We start from the raw sequence: 10330 nt of genomic DNA, 5'->3' as shown, positions 1-10330 counted from the left end.
GGGATATCCAGGAGGAAGATTTGAAAGGATTTGGGAGACTGATTAAATTTGGGGGATGAGGGAGAGAAAGGTGTTAAGGGTGAATTTTTCTGCATTTCACCAGTAAACAGCTGGTGGTGGCAGAAACACTGAGTGTGGCTTTGAACGTGCTGGTTTTGAAGGTCGTCAGAGTGGTCACTGAGTGATCAGGGTGTAATCAGGGAGATGCTGGATGGGAAGTGGGTGTTGGGGGTGGTGGAGGGCAGGGAGCTCCATTTGTGGGAGTGGAGGGAGCATGCAGAGAGGAAGGGAAGGCTGAGGAGCAGGAGATGGGAGGAGGAGAGGTGAGGCTCACATCCAGAGCTGTCTGTGCTTCTGTGTCTCCTGCTTTGCTTGGCATTCTGCTTATTTTTCTTCTCGCCATTCCCCACCACAGACTGTATACTCTGTTTGAGGCCTGGCACCTTTTAAACCTTGAATCATCTCCCACGGTGCCTTTGTGTAGCAGCTTGTTTGTGTATATTTGGTACTACATGATGGAAAAGAAAAATTTTAAAGGCCTGTGAGATTGACCACCAGATCTCTGATGATCTTGGGAGAGTGTTTTCCCATGGTGTGTTGGGGCAGATGTCAGACTCCAGTGGTACATGGAATGGGGGATGAAGGAAAAGCAAACCAGGAGCTGAATCTACAATCCGGGCTGCCTCACTTTCCACTAGCCCATCTTCTCCTTCTTCGTTTGGAAGGCAGTGTAAGTTTTCATTATTTTTGAAAGAAGGGCTTGAGATACTTAGTCATTGGGAGCATTGAGTGCAAATGGGGGAATTAGCATGTCTGGTATGTCTTCCCTTTAAGTCCAATGCCCCTAGAAAAATGTCAGTAACAGGAAGAACTGTACTGTGTTTGAATCCCAGCTTTGTGCTTGGGAAGGGCACAAATTTAGATAGCTCAGAATAATTTGGAATTTGAAATCAGATCAGATTTCAGATTGGAGCCAGTATCCAGCTCTGTTTTTTACTTATCTAATAGTTTTGGAAACTTTGTAAAAGATCAACGTCTCTGAATCTTGATTTGCTCAACAGAAATGTGGGGATATTAATGACTGTCTCTCAGGCTGAAGATCAGATTCAATGGGTGGGGAAAACTGAAGCTCATAGAGGTTTTTTTTTTTTTTTTTTTTAGTTTCTTATCCTCTTTAGTTTTATTTTATTTTTTAACTTTACAGTATTGTATTGGTTTTGCCATATATCAAAATGAATCCACCACAGGTATACATGTGTTCCCCACCCTGAACCCTCCTCCCTCCTTCCTCCCAGTACCATCCCTCTGGGTCATCCCAGTGCACCAGCCCCAAGCATCCAGTATCGTGCATCGAACCTGGACTGGCGACTCGTTTCATATACGATATTATACATGTTTCAATGCCATTCTCCCAAATCATCCCACCCTCTCCTTCTCCCAGAGTCCAAAAGACTGTTCTATACATAGTGTCTCTTTTGCTGTCTCGTATACAGGGTTATTGTTACCATCTTTCTAAATTCCATATATATGTGTTAGTATACCATATTGGTGTTTTTCTTTCTGGCTTACTTCACTCTGTATAATAGGCTCCAGTTTCATCCACCTCATTAGAACTGATTCAAATGTATTCTTTTTAATGGCTGAGTAGTACTCCATTGTGTATATGTACCACAGCTTTCTTATCCATTCGTCTGCTGATGGACATCTAGGTTGCTTCCATGTCCTGGCTATTATAAACAGTGCTGCGATGAACATTGGGGTACACGTGTCTCTTTCAATTCTGGTTTCCTCAGTGTGTATGCCCAGCAGTGGGATTTTTATATAACATTCCCAAGTCATTTCACTAGTAAGTGATGGAGCTGGGTTTCCAACCCAGGGCTCACGAGTGTTGATGCTTTTGTACTGATACTTTCTAGGGTACTCTGCTGCCTGGCACATGACCTCAGCTCTTCTTTGTATGGAAGCAAGTCATAAATAACTAGATAAATGCCTGGATCAAGAATATGCAAAGTTCCCTTCCCTACTCTCATTGTCCTTGGGACCTTAAGAAACCACCCCCAACTCCACGCTATTGCTGAAGCTTCTCATTAAATGGGGGGGGAATGGTATGACCTACTGCACAATCTAATTGTGAGGGTCACACTTGTTAATGTCAGCAAAGGTACCCAATGGAGTATTCACATAGTAGGTGTGAATTAAATGGTAACTAAAGCTGATTCCAACTTTGAGACTGGGGCTAACTCTTCCAACAAGCTTTACTGGTAGTGACAATAATTGCAGTGATAGAGGCAGTTGTAGTAAGAGCAGCATTAGGTAACATTTGTAGAACACCGGGAAATCTTCAAATGCCAGAAAATAACTCTCATTTAAATAATCTCATTTAAATTCCCAACTCTCTAACAGATATCATTATTTATTACTATTTTTACAGATTAAGGTAGAAAGGCATAAAGAAAGAGGATAAGTCACTTCCCCAAAGTCATTTAGCCTTATGTGGCAGAGTAGAGGTCAAGGCCCCGGGCTCAGGGTTTTAGTGAAGTCTCTACTTCCATTGGATGCCAACATGTGGACCCCAAAATTTGGTTGGAATTTATTCCCATGAAGGGTCTTGTAAACTAAGAAGAAAATAAAAATGTACTTTACAGGAAGCACCATGACTGTGGAAGATGCAGACCCAACTGGCTCTCTGGCTCAGCTTCTGGGAGCTGACCCTGGGCTTTCGAGGACAATGCCAGCAGCTGGGACAGAGGTGAAGTCACTGTCACCAAGCCATCATCTGTCAAGGCTCCCCAGCCCCATCCTGAGCTTACACGGCCCCCTGACCCGCCAGTCCTTATTGCTGAGGCCAAGGGGAAGGAGAGAGAGAGACCTGGGCTAAAGGCTGGTGGGAGACACAGTCAGAAGAGAGAGAAGTGGAGCAGCAAAACCCTCTGAGGAGACCTGGCAGGGAGGCTGTCAGCCTGTTCATCTTCATGCTCGGGGCTGAGGCTGTGGCGGAAGGCACCACCCGGACTGTCATTTGGACAAATGCATCTGTCAAACCCTGCAGGCACCAGTTCTGGCTTTCAGGGGCTCTGATCCCATTCCCTGCTGGCCCTTGTCCTCTGCCCCCACAGTGAGATTGGCCTGTGTGTGTGTGGTGTGTGATGTTTCCACATTAAAGGAGCAGAAAGACGGAAGCCCTGGTGTCCATCTGCAGCAGGAGCTCAGCCCAGGACTGTGTCCTCTCTCTCTCTCTCCCTGTAGCTGCTCTGAAGTCCTCTCCCCCAGACTGCTGGCAAAGCTGCAGAGCTTCTGACTCAGTGACATTTTATAAGATCACTGTGTTCTTTCTTCAGAGCCATTTGAGATGGAAGTGGGAACAGGAAGCCCACTATCTCAGAGGACAGGACCAAGGATGGTGCTCCCCAACTGACGGAGGGCTGCAGGGAGTCAGAGCCCTGCGGGAGTGGTGGTAGGAGCCAACACCCTTGTGTTCCAGCCTGGCATCAGGTACTATCACGTGTTATCTTTTCTTTTAACCCCCTCAATTATACCAGGACGTGGGTAAAATTACCCCCATTTACAGGGAGAGGAAGTTGAAGCTGAGAGAGAGAAAGGTGATTTACCTAAGGTCATTCAGTGACTAGGAGGCCTCAATAATCTTTAACACCAGTCTTTTCCAATTCTCCATGTTGACTCTTCCTGTATGCCTTGCAGCCCCCAAGCTTTCCCATGAACCAGAGTTCCCAGGACACATCACTGGTTTATAAGGCAGTATCGAATGGCATGAACTTAGTGGGGCTTACACATGTACGGTGGTCATCATGCCTGTCTAAATCTAGGCTCTGTCAGAAATTCTCCTGGAAAGATGGATGAACACCAGGCTGAATTGGCCGCCTCCATGCCTATGGGCATGGATGAGTGTTACACACATAATCAGACAGACACACACCCCTACCAAAGAATCTCAGAGCTGGAGAAGAATTGGTTGATCATTTAATCCAAATCCCTGACTCATCAAAGTTCTAGTCACTAGACATTTTCTAGTCTGTGCTTGGAGATTTATAGAATGTAAGAATTTTTACAAAGGGAAGAATTATAAGAAATAGTAACAAGTGGGGTGTGGCCCCAATGGTGCACAGGCTTACCCTGTAAACACCCAGCCTATATGGTGGGTGTGGTCACGAAGCGATTTGGTTTTGGTAATGGTGGTGACCGTGCTGGTCACGCAGGACAGTGTGATCCTGACGGCAGTGGTGGGGATGATGGTGACAACAGTAGTAGAGGAGGTGGTGGGGGTAGAGGAGGGGCAAATGATACTGATGGTGGCTGGAGATGAGTGCTGGTGGAGCAGGAGTGGAGGTGATAGGGTGGCAGGAGTAGCAGTCATGGTAGTTAAAGGTGGAGGGGAGCTGATTTCAGAGGAGGAGGCAGGCATAAAGGTAGAAGTAGTGGTAGCCTTCTAGGGATGGCAGTTTACCCTCTAAGTTTAGGGTAAGTTGAACTTCTCGAAGTATGAGGAGCCAGTGCCCACAGGGGAGGCTCCAGGCCCATCACTGGCAGAGGGTAAGTTTCTTCCCAGAACACCAAACCCCGATCCACATGGTCTCAGGGTGGCCCACTGCCATGAGAAAAAGGAAAAGGCCATAGCTCCCTCCTGACCTGTCCAGTCCAGGGTGCCTCTTGGCTCTGGGGGCCACCCAGCCACAATCCTGCCAGACACAGCCAGTGTCTACCATTTCTAGGTGACGAGGTCACAGGGCCCCGAGACCCCGCATTGATTTTTGAAGCTTTGATAGAAATGGTTTTGATAGAAACGTTGCAGGTCTGCAAAATGTAGCACATTTCCTCTGATAGGTGCACACCTCCCCTCCCTGCCACACACACACACTTACACAGTTTCTACAGAAGTTCATGCTATTTGTTTTTAAAAACCAGCATACACAGAATGGAGTGTGTACTTAACATGCCACATGCCCACCTCCACCATCCTGATCTAGACTGCTTTGTGGTGCTGGCAGCCTCAGCTGCTGACTCAGTCACTGAGGAACCACTCCAGAGGAAAATCGATGTGTTGTTTGCCTCTCTGAAGTGAGAGCACGCCAGATGAAGAGTCACAAAGAGTGGCCTCGACAGCAGCTCTCCATGGTCCCCCAGTCAACACTGGGCTTCCCTTCTGATGAGTCTGAGCAGCCCTCTCACCTGGAATACTTGCAGAGGAAACCTCTACTCTGCACGACCTATATTAACTAGTCTGACATGTAGGCTTCCCTTGGTGTGTAGCTATATTCAAGGCTGTTTTAGGGGAGCCTCTGACCCAGAATGACTCCTGTCATTTATTATGCTCTACAGAACCCCTTCCCCACAAAAGAGTGTGCAGCTCACACTCCATGCATTCCTCTATCCATCACCTCACTGCTCCTAGCAGTAACTCCCACATCAAAGATTCACAAAAGTGTCTGCCTTTGATATGGTCCCCTTACTTCCTTGCATGGCGTTAGTGATAATCTCTGGAGCAAGAAGATAGAAGCGCATGCAAGTATCATTCCCTCTTGGTGCCTGGTTCTTGAGAGGTCCTCAGAAAATGAGCATTTAATGAAGGGAACGAGGGCTGGGGTTCCAGATATGAAATCTCTTTAGTTTTATTAAGGCCCTATTAACTGCAGTACAGGGAAAAGTCAGGAAGCAAAGGGCCCAACTCAACACTGACAGACCATGAATATAGCTTCCTAGGACCATAGGCTATAAAACCTCTATCTACACAGGTTTGCATAAGACAGTGGCATGTGTTGGTATCTAGAAGTTCCCCTAGACACTTTTAAGGGTTTCTTCTGTATTCTAGTTGCCTGCACAAGGATGGGGTCAGCCCTTGGCAGCTATAGCCCCTTGAAACTCTGGACAGTGACTCAGAGATTAGCCATAAACAGAATGTCATCTGTGGCATGAGGCCTGGGCTCTGTGTATATCTGGCAGTGGTGTACCTGCAACCCTATCCTGCTCTCAGTCTTGGTATGAGGAGCATGCTGCATGCTCAGTCACTCAGTCGTGTCCAACTCTGTGACCCCGTGGACTGTAGCCCACTAGGCTCTCTATCCGTGGGATTTTCCAGGCTAGAATACAGGAGTAGGTTGCCATTTCCTACTCCTACTCCACTCAATATAAGGAAAGGCCCCCAAATTCTAGCAAACCACAGAAGCAAAGGCCAGTTTTAAGGAAATTGCCACTTCCTATTATAAAATATAGGAAGTGGCACTAGACATGGAACAACAGACTGGTTCCAAACAGGAAAAGGAGTACGTCAAGGCTGTATATTGTCACCCTGCTTATTTAACTTATATGCAGAGTACATCATGAGAAACGCTGGGCTGGAAGAAGCACAAGCTGGAATCAAGATTGTCAGGAGAAATATCAATAACCTCAGATATGCAGATGACACCACCCTTATGGCAGAAAGTGAAGAACTAAAGAGCCTCTTGATGAAAGTGAAAGAGAAGAGTGAAAAAGTTGGCTTAAAGCTCAACATTCAGAAAACTAAGATCATGGCATCCGGTTCCGTCACTTCGTGGCAAATAGATGGGGAAACAGTGGAAACAGTGGCTGACTTTATTTTTGGGGGCTCCAAAATCACTGCAGATGGTGATTGCAGCCGTGAAATTAAAAGACACTTGCTCCTTGGAAGAAAAGTTATGACCAACCTAGACAGCATATTAGAAAGCAGAGACATTACTTTGTCAACAAAGGTTCATCTAGTCAAAGCTGTGGTTTTTCCAGTGGTCATGTATGGATGTGAGAGTTGGACTATAAAGAAAGCTGAGTGCCAAAGAATTGATGCTTTTGAACTGTGGTTTTGGAGAAGACTCTTGAGAGTCCCTTGGACTGCAAGGAGATCCAACCAGTCCACCCTAAAGGAAATCAGTCCTGAATATTCATTGGAAGGACTGATGTTGAAGGTGAAACTCCAATACTTTGGCCACCTGATGCAAAGAGATGAGTCATTTGAAAAGACCCTGATGCTGGGAAAGATTGAAGGCAGGAGGAGAAGGGGATGACTGAGGATAAGATGGTTGGATGGCATCACTGACTCAATGGAAATGAGTTTGGGTAAACTCTGGGAGTTGGTGATGGACAGGGAGGCCTGGTGTGCTGCAGTCCATGGGATCTCAAAGAGTCGGACATGACTGAGCAACTGAACTGAACCATTCAACCAGTTTCCCACTTTCTCTTGTAACCTCTTTTAGCAATTCCCAACTATGTCTTAGCAGCTCATTCTTCTATTCAGTTTCCATGTCACCCTCAGATTGGGCACACCACTGACTGTTTCCTGAGTCACAGTATTGGTAGTACAGTAAGTCCCCTACATACTTGTTTACAAATCCAACAGAGTTAGCCTAGTTACCCAACTAACAGAATATATAGTACTGTACTATAATAGGCTTATAGTATTTTTACACAATAATACATAAAAACAAACAAAAAATAAAACATTTTTAATCTTACAGCACAGTACCTTGCAAGGTACAGTAGCATAGTACAACATCTGGCATGCAGGGGCATGTTCACATCTTTGAACGTTCACAACTTGAAGGTTCGTATGTAGGGAGCTAGCTCACTGTACTCCATCCTGACGATGTCCTGTGGAACAGCTTCTGGCATTTCCAGGCCCCAGGACTCTTCCTGTCCAGATGTGACTCCTTGGGCTGCACTCCCACCCATCACATCCAGATGGGACCAACCATGAAACCTTTGAAAGACTCTGGTTGTAACCGGAGGAGACTGTCCCCAGGGAAAATGAGCCCATGAGACACCCCTTTGGCAGTATTGGAGAGCTGCGTGAGCCTTCAGTTGAGCCTTCATCATTTCAACAATATGACAGCATTGAGTGGCAAACTGCCCCAGCTTGGGCAGGAAGCAAGCCTGGGCATTGCCAGCGTAGTAAACAGTTCGATGTCTCTAAATAAGGCCCGTCTGCCTGGAGTGGACCAGAGCCGACAGAATCTCCTGGGGCTCTGAGAGCCAGATGCCTTTCAACGGGTTTTGCCATCGATCTTAATAAATACAAGGAGGCAGCAACTGGCATGATATATTCAAAACAATCCTGGCCTGAGAGGCTTGTGCTCAGAAACCCCTACTGTTTCAAATCAATTCAGCAACTACTTACAAGGCGTCTCCCTGAGCGAGTCACTGTACTAGGCCCTGGGAGGACAAAGACGAGTAAGACTGCCACTGTCCTGGAGATGCTAAGAGCCAGAGAGTGGTGAGGAGCAGGGCAGGTGAGGGCTGAGAGGTGAAAAAAATGTGTTATAGGTTCTAACAAAGGGGCATAAACAGGGTATAAGGGGTATACTAGGAGGGGGTGGTCACTTCTCCTGGGAGTAAGAGGTCAGCAAAGTCTTCACAGGGGAAATGACTCAGATATCATTTCAGTGAATATTTATTGACTGTTAGCTGGCAACAATTTCTGTACTAGAGGATTTCACAGGCATTATCTCATTTATGCTTCACAAAAACCCTGTGAAGTAGATGTTATTATCCCTGCGATGTTCAAAGATGAGGAAATGCAAGTCCAAAGGTCACATGGCTAATGAATGATTCTTTGGTAGAATTAGAGCCCTCAGTCTGATCACCCAAGTAACAGAGGTCCTAACTTTGGGGGTCTCTTGTGCTCATGCACATGAGCCTTAGCTTAGCACTTATATAAGTAGATGCCCAGATATTGTCTCATCATTCTGCTAACAGGAGAATTCATGCAATGAAACCCACAAACAGAGAAGCTAAGGTGAACCTCCCTCCCTCACGTCCCCACTTCCTTCCTCATTATCTCTGTCAGTTTTAGAGGCCTTGAACTTGACCACCCCCCAAATTAAAAAAAAAATTCTTTGCCTCCAGAAGCTACTGTGCTTCTGTTTCATCATGTTTGCCTTGAAGTTGAAAAGAGCCTACTGCCAAGGACTCTGGGGTAGGGTGGGCTGTGGGCTGAGAAGGGAAGGATAACGGTGGGGAGGGGAGGAAATCCTTCCAGGGCTGCAAGGACCTAGCACCACGGAACAAGAAGAGAGAGTGTGGAGGCAAAGACGTAAGCAAACGGGGAGAAGATATGGAAGGTGAAAAGGAGATGGCCCACTGATTCAAAGAAGAGAGGCAGGGAGAACCATAGCCAGGCTCAAAGAGGACCAACAAAGATGTTTTTCACATTTCAGTCAATCCTGGTGACTCCTGCCTTGATCCTTGTGTCCCAGACTGGAAGTCTCTTTGGGGGGATACTGTGCTGGCCCCTAAAAGTACAGACTCAAGTATTGGAAGTACTGGTTGCTGAGAGAAGGGACTCAGCAAACCTGGTTTCCCCCAGACCTCAGGCTCTCCATCAAAAGAGGAGAGGAGCAAAGATTGGCCCAGGTCATCTTTCCAGCTCTGACATGCCAGGACGCCAGGGACAGCCATTCCCTGAATTTGGCTTCTCTGGATTTGGTGGGATAGAGAGGACACAAAGAGCCTGGGAACTTGAGTCGGCTCTGCAGAACCATGTGAAGAAGTGGCAGACTTACAACAGAATCAATACACAAGTTGCTACCTAGGGAAGGCAGTCTTAGGCCTGCTCTCATGCATGTAGTTTTCCCCAAATCTTGTTGTTTCCATACCATATTTCCCTTTCCCCTTGCAGAGTCAGCTTTAACCAAACAGTTACAAACTAAAGAGGTCATGAGTGCCAGACCCTAGCCCAGGGCGGTAGAAGACAGAATGATGTCCCCCAGATGCCAAGTCCGATCTCTGGCACTGTTGAGGTTACCATATTCGGAAGAAGGGGCTTTGCAGGTGTGATTAAATGTTTTGAGGTGATATGATATTCTGGGTTATTCAGGTGTGCCCTAAATGCAGTTGTATGTCTCTTTCTAAGTGGGAAGCGGGAGAGATTTGACACAGACAGAGAAGACCATTTGAATAACAGTGGCCTTTAAGATTGGGCTGCTCTGGTGGCTCAGTTGGTAAAGAATCTGCCTATAGTGCAGGACACCCTGGGTGGGAGGATCCCCTAGGAGTAAGTGATGCAGCCACAAGCCAAGGAATGCCAGAGGCTGGAAGAGGAAAGGATTAGATATTCCCCTAGAGCCTCCAGATGGAAAACAGCCCTGTGACACGTTGATTACAGGAGACACAAGAGACACGGGTTCGATCCCTGGGTGGTGAAGAACCCCTGGAAGAGGAAATGGAAATCCATTCCAGTATTCTTGCCTGGAGAATCCCCATGGACAGAAGAGCCTGACAGCTACAGTCCACAGGGTTTCTAAGAGTTGGACACGACTGAAGCGACTTAGCATGCATGCACATAGTGCTTTCAGACTCTGGCCTCCAA

The sequence above is a fragment of the Bos indicus x Bos taurus genome, chromosome 1 (genome assembly GCF_003369695.1).
Source record: "Bos indicus x Bos taurus breed Angus x Brahman F1 hybrid chromosome 1, Bos_hybrid_MaternalHap_v2.0, whole genome shotgun sequence".
NCBI classification, from domain to species: domain Eukaryota; kingdom Metazoa; phylum Chordata; class Mammalia; order Artiodactyla; family Bovidae; genus Bos; species Bos indicus x Bos taurus.
The sequence above is the reverse complement of the archived record's forward strand: the minus strand, read 5'-3'. Positions refer to the sequence as shown.